We start from the raw sequence: 19135 nt of genomic DNA on the forward strand, positions 1-19135 counted from the left end.
GACTAAAACCTGAGTTTCTTTTCTGTTTACATGAACAGCCAGGGAGACTTGGCCTCCCTTCTCTGTTGTGTTTACTTCTGCCTAGTCTTAACACTTTCAGTACTTTAGTGTACCCCAGACTCTTGTATTTTGAGAGGGATTACACTCCCCTTACATCATATGGGCATCCCATTTTTCTGTCTCAAGAGTGAATGTTGTAAGGTACTTCGAAATCATTGCAGGTTGTCCTTGTCAATTTCTACGTAAATTAAGGCCATGCAAGTACCTTCTACTGTTTCCTCTTCCCTTTCATTTGTTGTCTGGTTACTACCAAATATTACGTATTTGGTAAAATGCCTTAAAACAACAGTACTTTTTAATGAACAACTTTTTTTTTTTTTTTTTCCTCTCTCTAGGTCTGCCAGTAGCTGACCAAGTAGAAAGGTGTGCTTTTTGTCTTTCATTCTTGTGTAGAGTTAGAGGCAATGCCAATTTAATCCGTAAAGGGTCTGCAACGGTGCAAGTCTATCCTACTACTTCAAATTCAGTGATGCAACCTGAGTTTATGCTAATTAACTTTCAGGGATTGAACCAATTTAAAGCTTTTGGAATATGACAATTCTTGGAAAACATTCCCACAGGTTTATTTTCTTCATTTACATTTGCTTGCTATCTCTGTCTCATTCAAAGCTGTCAGGACTGCTTTGCTTCTCTCTTCTCTGAGAAAGTTCTCTGCACTAGGAAGCATTGTTAGAATCTGAATCCTGATCTAAGAGTATTATGAAAAGTGGTGCACTCCAAGTTGGAAACTGGAGAGGAAAATGTTCATGTATACATAAAAATTGTACTCAAACATCTGATTACATCTTTTCTTACACCTTAACAGATGCTTACACCTTTTAAGGGAAAACTTTAAACCTGAGAAGCAACAGGCAGTTTTCTACGTTTCCGTTGGGGATAGTGTACTCTTCTGTATTTTGCTTCTATACAAACAGTTCAAACTTTTAGTCCCATTGTCAGTCATACAACCAAACAACCTTGTATGGCCTTACATATTCCCCTCCAGATAAATCAAGCCCTGAATGCAAGATCAGACAAGTAAATAATGCCAACATGTAAAACTAATTTGTAAATACATTACTTTTTGGCATTTTTTTCTTTTCTTTTGGCACTCTGTGGTGCTCAACTGTACTACAGCGAGAAGAATGTCTTCTGGTACGAACTGAAATTATACCTCTATGCCACAATGTTTTTGTTTGTTTTTTTTTGGCGGGGTGGGGGGTTGGGGGAAGAGGTGTGAAATTCTTTTGTGGACACACGAAGGAGTTGCAACATATTAAAATTAGGTGAAGGAAAAGTTCCTTCTCTGTTGTTATTGTCTTTGTTTTCTTTTACATACAGCCTTAAAATAAAGGTCCTATTTTCTGGCCTTTGGTAGATTGTAATTATGTTGGAGCACTTCACATTATGTAGATCGTAGTTGTTTGAAATGATATCATACCCATAGTATGCTGCAGGCTGAAAAGCAGCCTATGCCTCAGGTGTCGTTTTATGCCTTTGCTTTTGTTACTACATCCTTGTAAGTCTTCCAAAGGGAAATGAAATTATCCTACCCAGAAGAAACACTGTCCAGAAGACACTTGAGTTGTTAGGGCCTGAATTCTCACTGAAATCAAAGGCAGGTATCTTACTGACCTGAAGAAAGAGGCTTTAATCTGTCCTGGTTTGTTTACTCCTGAAGGAGCGTGAAAGAGTATGTGTCCTTGCATCTGAAGAGGAGGTGAAGGAACAACTAGTGCAAGGAGCACAAAAAATTCATTGCACCAGACTAATAGGTGGTTGGCTCTGAGCTTAGAGACTGCAACAGAAACACAGAATCATCTAGGTTGGAAAAGACCTCCTCAGACCTTCTCAGGTGCAGGACCTGGCATGACTGAAGCTGATATAATCATTTTTTAATTATTATTTTAACTGGTTCTATTTACTTTACCTTCTTTAATTTTGTCTGGGTCATGTTACTGAGCTTTTATTTGCTACCTTTTTGTCAATACATTATAAACCTTATATGCAAATTGAGCCACACACCGTCATTATATTCAATATTATATTGAAAACTGATCATAGAATCATAGAATCATAGAATATCCTGAGTTGGAAGGGACCCTTAAGGATCATCAAGTCCAACTCTTGTTATATGAGAAATCAAAGTCACAATAAAACTTCCAGACTGGGCAATACAATATTGAATAAATGCATACAAATACATCATTTATCTTTCTCTGTGCATGTTTTATTTTTAATTGGCAGGCTTTTTTTTTTTTTTTCCTAATCTGAACAGTTTGCAGTGACTTATGAATGGCAGTACCCCGATCTTTGAAATAAGTTAATTTTTCATAACTGTATCTACCATGTCTGTTTCATACAAGCTACTTTGGGCAGAATATGTTTTTCCTATGCTAAATATCATTTTAGACTGCCTATTAAAATATAGCCTAGTATAAGGCAGTATAATGCTATTCTTTAGGTGGTCTTGTGTTATCAGTTATGAGTTTAAAATTCACCTTTTGCTAACTGATTCTTCAAGTTTAATAAGCTGGACAATTGCATCAACAATGGAAGACTTAGAAAAGGATATAACACAATAGATAATGCATGTCTAGATCTTTTCTATGAGTCAAGTTTCTCACAAGATGATTAGAAAAAATAACATTGCTTAAAACAAGTCCCTTACAAGGATACACCTTTATTGTTGTTTTAGAAGAACTCAGAACTCTCTTTCCAGAACTCTGTCTGGAAAAAAACAGGATTTTAATTCACCTACAGAGAGGTCATATGTTATACATATAGCTCAAATCATGACTGCAAAATTCTCAGAAATGGCAACAGTAGCCTTAGTAATGTAGGACGTGGAAGTTGTTTTAAATACTGATTTTGTTTTAAACAGCATTTGAATAGTTGATTTTCTTTACTTCAATGGAGTAGAATAAATTTTTTCAGAAAAAAAAAATACATTGAAAACTGCTGACTAGATTCCTCTTTGTAATATGTAATATGAATCTGTGATACATTATCTCAGTGAAAACTCAGGTTTCTGTGCTTTCCAATGTGATTGATTTTTTTTCTTTTTAAACCCAATAAATATTCTGTTCAATATGTTCATAATCTGAAGTCTAATGATGTAGAAATTTCAACTAACTTTGAGAACCCTGATAATGCTTCAGTCCAAGCAAAGACAAAATCATACATTTGTTTCCTACACACTCAAAATCATCTAAAGCTTTGCGCAATCACTTCTCTGCCAAATTTACTTCCAAATAATGTGTACTCACACAGTGTATTGCTTTTTTTTTTTTCTTTCTTTGTTTTTGTTTGTTTTTAAAAGGAAACTTTACTGCCTAATGCAGAGGACAATCAACTTTTTAGAGGAGAGTTACACTCTAGTGTCCCAAATTACCAACAGCTTTGGGCAAGCAACATGTTTCTGAACTGGGTTCTGTGACTAGGTTAGGAATAATCAAAAGGATCATGATTTGAAGGACACTTTATATGACAGGAATTAAACCAAAGAATTATATAACCTAAGTGAACTTTAAATTTTATATTGTCAATTCCAAATCTGCAGATCCAATGATTGCTGCAAATAAAGAAGAAGTATAAACAGACTAGAGAAAAATGACAAGGGAACTCAGTGCTGCCTGCTGGTAAGGACTAAAGATTATGGAGATGCATGGATAAACAAGACCTACATACTAAAAGCCATGCAACCAAAAAGGTTTCTAGGATTCCAAGAAGGAAGAATATATCTGCTTTTCTACAACCTCAAAACATGAATACCAAAATACTTTATATGCTCTCTTTCCTTTTACCCTTGAATTGGATATAATATGGATATAATTTTCACACACCAAATTCTATTTCCTTTTATTTAACACAGATTAATGCCTCCATTTGAATATATTGAAAGATTTACCTCTCTGGAGTGACAGCAAGGACACATGTCAAGAATTAGTTAAAATCTAGCAATCTGACTTATATATGTATATGTATAATCAGCATTCGAAGGGCATCTGTTGTTATTCAGGGCATTTCACTTACCAGCAAAATATTAAATTAGATTAGCTTGCAGAACCCATAAACATGTTATGTCGGTGTGTTATAAGAAAGATAATAGAAGTAATAACAAATAGAATTTAGAATCACATTTTAATTAGTCATATGCATGTTTAACCCAGAAATACTGACAAAGCAGAACTAACAGTGTAATGAAGCGGCTTAGAGGTGTAGATAGGAGTCATTCTTGTAATATAAATGCAGTTTTTAAATAAGATTTTTTTTTACTTAAAATAATGATTTCACTAAATCACTATAACTAGAAAGACTGGACTAGAAGTATGCCCTGTTTGACTTTACCTAGGGGAACAAAGACCCTTTTTTCTTCGATATGAATCTTACTATTAAGAAAAATATGCAATTAATACATAAAATTACTCATATATTTCCTAGAATATCTGATTTGTAGTTTGCATGAAGAGAAGCAGTTGAGAGGTGCCAAGTTGGCATTCTCTGGATAATTCCTTTATTTCTGAATTTGAATTAAGTGGTATTCATGATTAATTTGTATAACCATTTTAAGTCTTTCTGAATGGGTCATATAATGTATTTTCTGTCAAAATAGCTGACCTAGCCAATGACCATATGAAATTCAGCAAAGAATGCATAGAAGTTTTCAGTTCTTATCACTCCACAAAGAAACCAAAGCACAAAAACATGGCATTGTCTAAAATATTAAGAGCGAAGTCCATACAGCACGTTTATATTTTGGTGGTTTTACCTTGTTAGGCAGATGAACACCACCACAATCACTCTCTCACTCCCCCTCCTCAGAGGAGGGGAAGAAGAAAAGGAAAGAAACAATTAATGGGTTGAGATAAGGATAATTTAATTAAAGGGAAAAAAATATTAAGGAAAAATTATTATTAATTAAACAATTTAACTAAAAGAGGAAAAAAAGAAAAGGGAAAATGGGAAACAAACAAGAAAAACAACAGCAACAACAACAAAAAACGCAACAAGCAAAGGCTCTGTGGAAGTGTAGAGGAATTTTTACTTTTTTTTTTTACCTGGAATTTTAATGTAGAGGAACATTACTCTCTGCTTCCCACAAACGAGTGATGCTTGAAGCTGGGCCTCAATGCATGTAGCTGTTGTTTGGGAGGACAGACGTTTTCACTACGAGAGTCCACCCCTCTCCTCTCCTTTTATTTTCCACATTTTATTGCTGTGTGTGACGTCATATGGTATGGAATATCCCTTTGGTTGGCTTAGGTCAGCTGCCCTGGTGATGCTCCTTCCTCACTTTTTGCCTGCCCAGAGCCTGCTGGCTCTGGGGGGCTTAGAGGAAGTCCTGAATTGCTCAGCAAGTGCAGAGCACAGCACTGTTTGGACTGCTGCAGGGAAAGTTAACATCCATAACACCAGTTAACACCAGTGCATATATATACTGGTCAAATGTCCCAGCTATATGAGATGTAAAGAAATAATTCCTTGGTAGTCTAATTTTTTTCCCGAGGCAGCTATATTTTTGTACCACACAGGATAATATGTTACATAGACATGTATTATAACACAAATAGGATGTTCCATTAATTACTAGAGTTGAATTTCTATGTAACAGTGATTATCATATAAATAAATTCAACATATTCAGGAAAGGAATCATACAGAAAACAACACTGTGAATGAAATATGAGTATTAAAATAAGAAAATAAAAATAGCCAAAGCAAGAGTACAAAAACTGGTGATAATGTCTTTTTAATACACCTGCATAGTACCAACTGCAACATATACCATTATTGAATGCATTTAAAGGTAGAAATTTCTCATAATCCATTTGTAAAGATGAATGTCTGTGGCAACAATGCTAATCACTTTGGATTGTAGAAGCAGAAGCAAAACAAATACTGGGAAACACTGATCAAGCTAATATTTTAACCAGCTTCTCCTTTAACACTCTTCAAAATAATAATGATAATAAAAGAAAGAGGAAAATACTTAAATGGACAAGACTTAAGAGACTAGTAGAACATGACTTTCAAAGAATAAATATTTTTCGTTTTTGAAATATTCCAGGAAAAAAAAAAAAAGGTGAAAATACATTGGAAACATGGGCTTAGAGGGATTTTAAAGGATAGTCAAAGACACAACAGCATGTTATAGTAACTCATTCTCACAATGTAATATTCAGACCAAAAACTTATCAGGAATTTAAAGAGGATAAATCTTTATAAGGATAATGTGAACAACTATAGTTACTTTAGATAGAATATAAAATAATAGTTTTAGAATAAAATTGCAGACCTAAGGACATAAGTAAAACATTAACTGAGGAAGTTAGGAAGGAACTTCATCGGTAGCCAAATTATTGTTCAACCCATAACTGTCTTTGAAAAACACTTCAAGTGTTTCCATTAGAAAGAGAAAAACAGTCTAGAAAAAACTATTTATCAAATCAGTTTTAGCAGTTTCTATTCTCAAACTATATATATTAAACATTCTATTATAGCAGTTTGAATATTGGTATAGATGTTCACCTCCTTTATACTGGTATAATAAGGATCTCACAGAATTAAAAATAGGTGTAGATAAAAATATATGTTCATAGCAATTGAAAAGGAAAAAATATTTAATTGAAAGAAGATCTAAAAATCTAATTAGCCATTTCATTGTTTAACTTGCATTTGATGACTGGCTTACTTATATTCTCTCTTTGTCTACATGCTTAGACTCCAATTGAAATAAATAAATAAGAAATCCAGTCACATATCAAAAACAAAACTTGCTGAATAATATGTATAGCCTTGTAATTTTTATTGTGTTTAAATTCTATGCTCTGGAAAATATTCACAGTTCAAATATTTGGTGAATGAAGTATGTCAGAGACACAATAAGTGTCTCTGACACTTTGCCATGTACACCCAGTGGTTATTCAGATGTGTTACCATTATAGAGTAATTCATACACTAATTACATGAGGTGAGTCTTGCCTTTGCTTGCAATGAATAATTAAACAAAACAACAAACACTTTTAGAGATGGGCAATTTTTAATGATGGCTTTGGTGGTCCCTTAAGAAACAGCTTGTGAAACAACAATGAAGTTTCTTTGAGCTCTAGGGACATTTCCAAGGGTAAGACAATGAACTTTTTCTGGAAAGGAAAACTCAAAAGTCATTGCCTCTTCAGGAATGTTTCTTCTGCAATGAAATTTTCCTTTCTGATGGAACACCAATTTTTTTGAACCTAAAGAACAATTTATGCTTCACAGATTGATGTTTAGCTCCCAATTATGGCACATACCCTCACTTGTGATGAGCACAGGTAGATACTTTTAGTTTAGGGTTTGTGTAGGATAGACTCACTGTGACTGAGTCTCTAAATAACTTTTGCTTTACTTAGTAAGCTGTCTTTATCTCAGTCCATGAGTTCTTGCACTTTTACCTTTCTAATTCTCCCCATCCCACCTGAGGAGAATGAGTGAGCAGCTGTGTGGTACTTAGCTGCCTGCTGGGTTAAACCCCAACACATTGTTTTCTAAACGCCTTCTGTAACTCCTAATTTTCCAGGCACAAGATGATTTTATAAAAGTTATGTACATTTAATTTATCATGCAGTTCTTCACAAGTGAAACCTCACTGACTCAAAAATCAGGTAATAAAACTCCATTTTGTAATGATGTTTGTAATAATCAGATTTTGACTCTTTGAGTTTTGATTTTTGTTTTTAATGTCAGGAGCTGTTGATGCAGACTTTTTGTTTTTAAAATGGGAACTGCTATTTTGGTTTAGATTTGCTAGCTTAAAAATCACAAATCCATTTTCACAGTTCAAATAAAGCTCACTGTACAATTTCTAGCACAGCAAGGAGAAACTCAGTAGATAAGTAGAGAGAATGATTTTGAAACTATGTTGGTGTTTTTAAGGAATTTGTTTTATAAAATGCCTTTTTTTTGTTTTCCTTCAATAAATCCTTGAAAGTCATTATGGCTTTTTTTTTTTTTTTTTTTTTTTTTCTAGTTAACATTCTTCAATATACCTGGTGATGGAAACAGCTATTTAAAATATTTAAAGTAGCTTTATAAATGCTATATGAATACCATATTTACCTTGACGTCTCTGGTACTATTTTTCATTAATGTTTTGGTACACAAGTCAATGTATTTTCACAAAAGCAAAACAGGATTATAGGAGCCACGTTCAGTCTGGAATTAACAGTGTACCAAATATGAACAAATCAACAGTTCTGTTACAACTATCCTGCAAAAAAAACTATAATTTTATTTAGAGAAAACTAAAATACAAATTCTACAGTGTGCTGTGGTCTAGAGAAGTTTGAAAAATATGGCTTTCAAAAGAAAAAGAAAATGCATTCTTTTCTATTCTGATTTTCAGGCTGTGAGAACATCCTGAAACAGTCCTGAATGACACATACCTGTAAGGCCTCTGGGAAGCTACCAGGTCTGCCTGAATGTGCTGGAGGGCAGCAGTTCTGCAGTGAGGTGGCATGAATTTCCCTAGGAAAAAATATAAATAAAAAATAAGAAAAGGGTTGGTACAGGAAGTTTTCAGTTGTATTTAACTGCTACATTTTAATTTAAAACCCTGTTTTATCGCAACAGTGACTGAATATGGGGGACAGTAGCTCTTGACTTTATGAAAATCTCTATGACCACACACAGCTGGAGGGACTATGTTTTTCTCTGAATAAAGGAAAACCAAGGAGCAAAGACAGAGAGGACTAGTTTTGTTAGCACCATGGGAGATGAATAGGCTGTATGTACTATTGTTGCTGTTGCTAATTTATTTAGCATTCAGACTACAATGTAATGAAGAGCCTTTTGTCACATCATTTTTTAGAGCCAGACACCAGAGTTAAACAAATTAAAAACCTGTTCATTGCCCTAGGCATGTTTTACTTTGTCATTTGGTTCAGTTCATTTCAACATTCCACTTTTAATGGCTCACTTAGTTAAACTTGAACTTATGATTACTATTACTACTTCTAATAAAGGCCTATTTTGTGAGGGCTTCATTAGTGTCGCCTCAGGATAACAGCTGCTAATTTGTTTTATTACTATAATATATTTCATTTAGATTTTCTCTTAAAAAACACTAACTGTGGTGCCCGCAGTCATTGTTGCCTGCTCTAATAGTTAGTTTGTAGAACTGGCATAACCTAGGGGATATTGTATACAGCAGGGCTGTGGATTGATGAGTCAGATCTGCAATCGTGTTCCATTTGTACCACAGGCTTGTTTCTTGACTTTGACAAAATCATTCCTTTTCTCCCTGTAAAATACAGACATTAATACCATCATCCCCTGTTAGGGGCTTAGATCCCTCCTGATGAACAGTGTTAGAAAAGAGCAGCATATTACCTAGCAGAGGTTTATTGCTATTCTATACTCCTTGTGCACTGGAATATAGTCACTGTCTTTGAAACAGTTATAAAATATTTTCATTGGCTCATAATGTTAGAGGTCTATTGGACAAATTTGGTTGTTATTTGATTTTGTGTAATAATTATGACATATTATACTGTTATCATGATGCAGTTAATTGGATTATATTGGAAATATATAACCGACAGGTTAACATATCTTTATGACAGAAATTTAGAAGACAAACTGGGTTCTGAACTAGCCATTTTGACGTCTTTTTCTCTGATGCACAGTGTAAACAGAATACTCCATGTTAGACTCCCAAAGCTTGGCAGTCTTAGCTATGTTTAGCAAGCATAAATGATTAAAATTGTCCAAAAGGACCCTAAAGCAGAATAATAGTATGTACACCACCATAATCCTTCCCAGAACAGCTTCTGCACTTCTCTGCGTGGAATTGAGCCTCCATCCCACAACAGTTTCTCAAAGTTACAAGGGTATCTTAGACCCATGTTTTCTGACCTGTTGCTCAGACCAAAGAGATGATTTAGTCTATTTTTCCTGTACTTGTATTTGCATCCTGATGTACAAATAATGTCTGATTTATCTTCTATTTCTATATTTGGTGCAGTGATTATAATGAAACCTAAACTGGTTTAATTTCTCTAACGAAGGTAGCAGAAACAAAAAATAAAATAACACAACTATCAGTGTCTGCTCTTAGGTCTCTGTTCTACTCAGCATTCAGGTTCCCAAATGTAAAGAAGAAAATCAGTGGATGTTATTTCCCAACACATCATCAGGAAAAAAATAAAAATTATATATATAAATGGCTATAGGCTATATATATATGGCTATATATATATATATATATATATATAAAGGCCTAGCTTGCTGTCACCAAGAAAGGATATAAAAATAAAAAACTCACAGTAGCAGAGTGGTACCTTGCAGACAGTAATTTATGAACACAGTGAAGGCAGATGTTAAGTATCATGACTATGGAGAGTATGGAAATGTAGCTACATTCTGTAGGAACTGAAGGTGCAAGAACATACTACTTACTTTTCCTAGCCAAATATTTCAAAACACTTTTAACTAAAGAGTGGTGATTTTATCAGTAAACTTGATGTACTGAGTTTGTAGCTGTTCATCTCTGACAGTTCCGAAAGCCAAGCATTAGGTCACCTACTTAAGGTAAGCAGTTTTGAAAAGCTGGGTCTCAGTGAATATTTGGGACAATGGATTTTATATTAAACAGCACCACTGACCTCTGCTGAACAGAATCAGAACTGCTCACTTTTTTAAACTCAGTTACTTATCAATGAGAGCTACAAATGATTCTCCATTCATGTCAAGCTACAGGGGCTGGAGATTGAAGCTGAAAGGACTGTTTGGCCAGCACATCAAGCATGTAGACCACACATCAGAGAGAATCACCTGAGTTAAGGAACATCACTGGCAAAAAAAAAAGACTAAGGACACATTTGTCATGCTGGAAGATGAAAGAATTTTCCATTGGTGCAGCCAAAAGAAAGTCTAATTGGACTGTGTCTAAGTTAGTGAAAAGGATTGTATTTAATTTACTTATAAAAGAGGCATAGTTTTGAGCTTCCTTCCAATTTTGTGCTCTTGTCACTGTTCCCACTTAGCAACGTAGTGCTCCCTATTGTTCAGAAAGGGATTCTTATGCTCTACAAATAACTTGTAGTCATCAATATCAATGAGAAATATCCAACTGCTTTCATCACAGGTATATATAAAGAAAAAAAAAATAAATCCACACATCTCTAAGAACCTAGCTTAGGTTCTTATGACTTCATAACTTCTAAGTAACTTCATAACCTAACTTAGTTGCTTTCAGATTCCCAATCTTTATCAAACCAAGAATACTACATTTTGCAGGATTACTACGTAGACTAGTCCAAAATTGGAGCTCCATTGAGTTTCATGAAGAATTCAAACTTAGACATTGAACCCTACAGCAAAATAGATGGGCAAAAATATACATGTACATGTATATATATTAATGATCATCCAGAAAATTGGACAGGTTCTCTATGATTGAATCCTGGACACAGACAGCCAACAAAGAATATTCAGGGAGCAAGCAAACGTAAAGGAAATATTTGTTTTGGGAAAGGCTAAATGAATATTTAAATAGCTTTGAGTATAAGCAGGATGTAGAAGGCAAGATATGCTATAAAATAAGAAATGGATGGCCGAGGAGGAACAGATGCAGAGTCCTTCTGAGTATTTCTGTAGTTGTACTAGATTTTCTCTGCTTTGGCTTTGTTGACTGCTTATTTTAATGGACTTCTCTTTCTACTATTTTCTCACATGAGGTTCCTCATAGCTGCTTACCTTATTTTTTCTTCTTTTCATTGCACCTACCTCCCTCATTGCCTTTCCTTTCAAGTTCACTCCTATCCTGTCCCCTTAAAATGACAGGGAAAAAAATATAATAATAATAATAATAATAATAATAATAATAATAATAATAATAATAATAAAATACAATCTGTCCCATGCAGATTTATTTTATTTTATTTTTATACCATTTTTTATTCTTCCTTTTGTGTCCCTGACTGTTCTGAAAGCATATGAGGGAGGCATAGTGTTGAATTCACAATGAACAATTTTTATTACTTAAAAAGAGGAAGTAAGCGTCTGCCATAATACCAGCATTTTTGGCCACTGGTGAGTAAATTTTTGGAAAAGAAGTAGTCTTTCTATCCTACTTTCTGAAAGAGGATAAAACAACTCTCTTTCTTGCTCCTCTAGGGAGCTAAAAGAATTTGTCACTGATAAGGAAGTCATTTAGAAGGCATTTCTAGGATATCAGTCAGGCTTATAAGCAGCACAGCAGGAACCATATCATGGAGACCAAAGCAATTAGCAAGCAAAAGTCAGTTCCCTGTAGAGACTGAAATATGTTTGAATTCTACTACTAGCTGTCCAGTTCTAAAACTTTGACTGAGTTTTCTTCCTGGGTAAATAGGCCATCAAATGTTGTACTTTTTATAAATGTTAGAAATGCAGAGCAAGTATGACAAACATAGGTAATACATTTAATTGATGAAGCAGTGCCTACACTTCAACCGCTTAATTTAGGACCTGTATTCTGGAGAGTTTATTTGCTTCTGTTCCCATTAATTCAATACTATTAATTCAATACCATTTCAACATTTCCAGAAGTTTTGTTTTTAGACATAAAAACAGCAAGAATAGGGACGTAGGGATGTAGGGTCTAAAATAGCTTTGGTGCTTCTTCATACTCATTTAATCCTCTGCAAACACTTTAATTACAAGATTTTTTTTTTTTTTTTTTTTCTACTTGTTTAAGTACTTTTGATGAATGAATTAAGTTTCTGTAAAAGTATGTATTTTTATTCCCAAGTGGTTTCTAACATTACTGCTTCTTACTAACATCTCAAATGTTCATCATAACATTGCCAGTGTTTCTCTATTTGTGATCATTTTTCATTGTTAGTGACATCAAAACATTTGTTGTGCAATCAATGTATTCTTTACCTCAAGAAATCAAAAAAAAATTTGTAATTTGATTACAGGGACCTGGGGATGCTCAGTAAGCATACTGAAGTTTATCTCTAAATTTGATCAGAATCCTAAATCGTTTTCCTAATCTGGGTGAATCTGACTTCTCTAGTCAGGTTTCTTTCCTACATAGGTCCTTCTGGACCTGGACAGAGTTGGAGGGGAAATACTGTAGTTAGAGTAGAAAGCAAATTAAATTTTGAAAGAAAGGGCCAAAGAATGAGAGGAGGGGAATCAGAACAGATTCATGAAACAGAGAAAGACAAAACAAGATTTTGCATGTGTTAGGTTTGCTTTTTTCATGGTTTGGTCATAATGTTAAAACCATTTAATCTGCAGTACTGTTCTTTGCCCAAATCTGCTCCATGAGGCTGAAGAAGAAAGCCCTGAGATGAAACAAAGCACCTACAGGCTTTTGCAAACTCTTTATGTGAGAATCTGTAAAACAGAAATGGATTGGCTTCTTTCATCATTATTTATTTGAAACTATATCTTATTTCTAACATACACCTCTATTTTTATTTTTTTATATATATATTTTTAAGAGGTATATATTACCCTTTTTTTTTTTTTTTTTTTTTTTTTTTTTAATTATCCCACTGTTTGGGGCTTATTTATTTCTATTTTTTGCTTTTTAAATGTTAATGTTGTGATTCAGTTGGTTAAATCATCACACCCACCAACATCAGCTGCATCATTTACATGTCCAGTGACATGATGTCATCATACAAGGATGCCTTAAACAGCATTAGACACAAACATTTAGATGACTAAAGCAACCTCATGTCTAGTCTCCATAGATAGTCTGTACTTTTACAGACTTTTCCATAGGATCTAAATCCCATCTAAAATCTTAAATCTTCCTTTAAATCTTCCTTTATCATCTTTTGATCTGTGAAGGCCTACTCTCACCCACACTGCCCTTCTAGAGCTGCCCATCTGTCTCTACTAACCATAGAATAATTTAGACTAGATGGTTAATTTTCAGACTTTTGAAATTAGTTAAGAAGAAATCTAGTCCCTGTGTGTCTGCCATACTCATTTTATTGACGTTCGTTGTTACAGGTAACAATGGGTTACAGGTTACTCTCTTCGAATTGAACTGAAAATTAATGTATCTTTCCTTCTGTAACCCTTATGTGTGTGCCCAGAAAATATCATCTGGGGCCTTGTTGCTGTATTCAGTTCATGTCTTATCAAAATGTAAAGAGCAAACTATTTTCAAATATTTCAAGGTGTTGTTCATCTGTCATGGAGGATACATGACGATGTCATGAATTAGGGCATAAATCATGCCAATAATTTTCAGGGATTCTGACTGTTATTGCTAAATCATTTGAAATACTACTAATGTCCTCACTCTATTTCATACTAAATAATACTACCAATATCCTCACAATTTATATTTTTTATCATATGGAGACATATATGATATTACTATGGGTATAGTCATAAATGAGGAAAAATGAGGAAATTTTCTATAAGCAGTCACATAACAATTTCAAACATCTTTCTTAGGATATGAGGAGGTCAAATACATTAAGTGATATTTCTTTTCTAAATCACTGGAACTGTAACAAGAAGAAGCAAACCTAGGAAGATATTATCCCATTCCTGAGGTATGTCTATTGTGCAGTTTCAGTTCAGTGCAGGGATGACATACTTAGCTTTATGCAAGAGAGATAAATACTAAGTCATCACACCAGAATATCTGTTATACTCCCTATATCTTTCCAAGAAGCAAAGTAAATTAGCCCTATTCCTAGATTGATGTTGCATAGTTTCTGGAATCCAAGATAGCTTGTTTGAAATAAATGTAGGAAGATTCCCACTATAGTCATTAAAATATACTGTTTTAGTATTATTTTTATATGTCCTTTCCCCAGTGTTTTTTCTATTTTTTTTCTTTTCATCTAAATAAATAACCTGCTTATGATGTCTGTCTATATCAATCTCTATATAAGTATTGCTTAGATATTTAACATTTGTAGGCAGTAGAAATACAGTTTTTTAAACTAGAGATGAAAAGACTATATAGCTACCCCCAATAGAGCTGTTTTATTTGGCATCACCTGTATTGCCAGAGGCTGCATAAGTGCCTTGATGTATTTATTAGATGTTGTTTGTGTTAAGAATATCTCTTGATACTGGATGTAAAAGGTTATTCTGCATCATGTTAATGCGCAAATCTAAATTTGTAAATACAGACTGACAAATAAGGTTGTTGACAATGCTGCCTCTGGGGAAAGAAAAACACTGGGTTTATGAAAGGAATTCCTCATGCATAAAACTGTCTGACACTGAAAAACCTGAACCAGATGAGGGACATGAAAATGCCTCCAAAATATATTGCCCAGTGTTGAATCATGTAAAATGCTCTCTGTAGAACACTGAAGAAATGCTTCATAACGAATGACTTAAAAAAATCACACCCATAAACATGTAATGGGCTCTTTGCTTCGTCACTTCACAACATGCCTGTTTTGAAATTAAATATATTTTCAGATTTATACCTGAGAATGCCTAATATTGACAGGTAGAGACAAATGAGAGAGTATGTCACTGACACAAAAATAAAGGTAATACTAAGTTTAAAATTAAGATGCTTATTCATAATTTCTCAGTGACACAGTGGAGTCATGTTATATTAATTGTCAGAGAACAGAGCTCCTTTGTAGGTAAAAGTTCTGCTCGGTGTGTAGCTACAGGGCCACCATGGTTCAGCCTTTTCTGTAGTCCAAAAGAAAACAAATGCAGGGACATGGAAATGAAGGACTATACCAAATTCTCAAGTGCTGAAAGTCTCTATAATCTGATGTGAGACAGAAATTATAATTGGACAATCAGTTCCAATATTAAAAAATATTTATGACTGTCAAAGTAAAGATAGATATACTTTGAATAACTGTATATCTTATCGCATTAAAAAGAATAAATAGAGAGTAATTACTTCTGACAGTATTACCAAAATAATTTTCACTTCACAGGTATGTTTGCATTAATTCACTGACACAAGGTTGTGCACATGTGCAAAACTCTATTGTTCAAATCAACAGAATTGAATTTAATACTGACAAAGTATAACATTAATGTTGGTTACTAGATCCCAATTACATGTATTATCTAAATGCTTGTGAAAAGGGAACATCTTCATATTGTGGTACAGAATAAATTGCAATGACTGTAAAAGATATGACTTGCACTAACATAAGGATTCTTTTTCATATTGATGATTTTTTCACCAACTGTATCTATAGCCTAGATCCAGAAGGGATGTAGGGATTGTGGTGCTAGATACCGCCGACAGAGTAGCCTCAGTCAGAATTGTCAGTCACAATCCAGAGTCCAGAGACCTTTGTCAGAATGTCAGTTTATCTGTGAAAGAGGGAAAATTTGATGCCTTAGCATAACAATCTAGATACACTAAGAGATGGATTCAGTTCATTTGCCTAAAGGTAGGATCCAAGTGCACATTGAGATGTCTTAAGGTATATTGCCTAGCTAGTGGGTACCTTTAGGCCCAGAAAGACACAAACCTCACTCATGTTCCTTACCAACTGGCCCGGCATATGTCTTAAATAAATATAGCTTCCTGAAATTCAAGCTTTACTCATGCCTGTTTCCCACAGGATTCCCCTTTAAAATGAGGGAAACAAGAGAAAGAAACAAAACAACAGCAACAAAAAAGTTTGTCTGCTGTGTATTAAAGAAACACTTTCTAGTTATTGTCTGCAGCCATAAGCATTAGAAGATCTCTCTTCTTTTAAAGTGAAGATGAAAGTTGGATACCTGCGTTCTGTCTTAAATTCTGAAAGTATATCGTTAAGAAGTCAACAAAATAAATACAGGACATGATTTGAAGGAATCGCCCTAAATTATTTATTCAAGAGGGTCTCTGAGATACGTCTTAGAATAAGCTTGAGGAAAAAAAAAAAAAACCTATGTGAATAAAAGGCTCCATTCATTCATTCATCCATTACCTGGAGTTTTTTTCCTGAAGATCTTTCAAAAATTGAGAGTGCTTTTTGGTCTTATCCCCCATTTTTGTCCCATAGACTAGTTTTTAGAAAAAAAAATCATAAGAACATATTTATAGAAAGATAATTTAAATATACTCTTGAGTAGAAAACCTCCCAACCTATACATTCTTGGAGACAGCCCTAACTAAATAATGCATTAATCTCCCCTAAAGACAATTTCATTGGTTAGAGTCCTCAAATATTTCCTTCTTGATCCAATGACTTGACTTAAACAGATGATTTTGTATAAAAGAAAATTTCTGTCCTTGTCTCCTTTGATGTAATATTCAACAAAAACTATAAGTGAAAGGTTTGGGCTATGAAAGAGAGTGAAAATTTTATTTGCTGTATCCCATGTGGTCTAAGAATATTTGTTGATCAGACTATGTTTGTGACTTTGGCTGACAAATATTTTGGATTGCAATTGGATATAAAAGGTAAAAATAGGTAAAATAGGTAAAAAAGGTAAAATATTTTCTGTTTAGTTATTAAAATTGACTATGAGAGGAGGCATCATATCCAAATACATGAGAAGACCTGTGCTGCTTACTTTAGGTCACTTGACTCAACGTTTTTTACAGGTGGTTTTATTCACATTCAGGTCCAAAAAATTACTGTTTGGCATTTTGGACTTGCTACAACAGATAAATCTGACTACTTTCTGGTGGTATTGGAATCATTATGTATAAGTTAAAAAGTGTATGTTTTGCAACAAATATATGCTTACAGATGTTGTTCATAATCAGTTATTTGCAAAACATCTTAATGGGAGGCATAGAAGCAAACACCAAGCAAACAGAGAGAAAGAAAGAGAGAGAGAGAGAGAGAGAGAGTAAAAAGCACGAAGAGGGCTTCAAAAGAATATAATATCGAGACTAAATTCCCAGAGAATTTTCAGTCAAGTATCCAGAAGGAAAAAAATAAAAAATAAATCCACACATACCATTTTCTGCTTACTAAGAAAAAAAAAAAAAGAAAGAGAAAAAGAGGAGAAAAGAAATCTTACTTTTCCCTCAGCTCTCCAAATATTGTACATTATTGCAAATAATAAGCATAGTTTGTAGAACAAAATAAAGCAGCCAAAAAGTGAGCACAGTGGTTCACTAAATTATTCATTTAATCATTATTGATCTCAGATGAATTAGTAAATGGTGTGCTCTAGCTGAGCACAAAGTTAGTCATCTTTGATTTTAATCTTAGAGGAAGCCGAGGTACATTATATTAATGAAAAACACAACAAAACAGAATAAGCAATTTCCTCACAAAATGTTTAACAACATAAATTAAGAAACTGGTTATGTTCATATAGTTCAATAACAAAAATCTAAATTGTAACATTTTTGCTACGGTCTAATCAAGATGATTTAGGAAAAACATAAGGTGGAAAAAACATTTTAAAGAAAATTGCAGCCTTTTCTGGGTAGCTTTACCGGGACTCAGGAGGATTCTAGAATTCTAGATTAGACCACAGCCACAGCACTCAGGCTGTCTAATTTCTGTCTAAAAGGAGCTAATATAACTTCATTTCCAGTGTACTGTGTTTGTTGTGATCAAAAAGCTGATAGCAACTGTAAATCATACAGGGTTAGATCCTCCCGTCTGTTCCCCCCCCCCCCCCCCCCCCAATCAATAAATAAATAAAATTATTCAAATATTGTTCAAATATTGAGGCACTGGGCACTGAGATCCTCACTGCCATCTGAGTCCTTGTCAGAATGTCACACCAAACAAGGAGGGCTCCCAGGATTCACACAGGAAGGAAAACCAGTTTTACATAGGCTATTAACAAAAACTTATTTCAATTCACTCTGGAGAAAGCATACCATGGTCCCAGAAAATTTTGTGAATATATGAAATGCATATACTGTTCGAGTACTTGAAGTTAAGATTTAGATCTGTATATTTAAGGATGTCAAAATCAGAAAACTGTCTTGGAAACCCCAACACAAAAACATGTGAGTAATACAACCACCACCATTATATTACAGTTGTGCAAGAGAAGCAGCAAAAGGTCTGATTTCACATAAAATAAAAAAATAATAAAAATAAAGCTGTAGATGGCTGTAAATGAGTTCTCAGAGAACTGTAGAGAACCTGTGCCCCCTTGGCTTTTCCTTGCTGTTTTGTACATAGCGGATGGGAGA

Source organism: Anas acuta, chromosome 2 (assembly GCF_963932015.1).
Source record: "Anas acuta chromosome 2, bAnaAcu1.1, whole genome shotgun sequence".
NCBI classification, from domain to species: domain Eukaryota; kingdom Metazoa; phylum Chordata; class Aves; order Anseriformes; family Anatidae; genus Anas; species Anas acuta.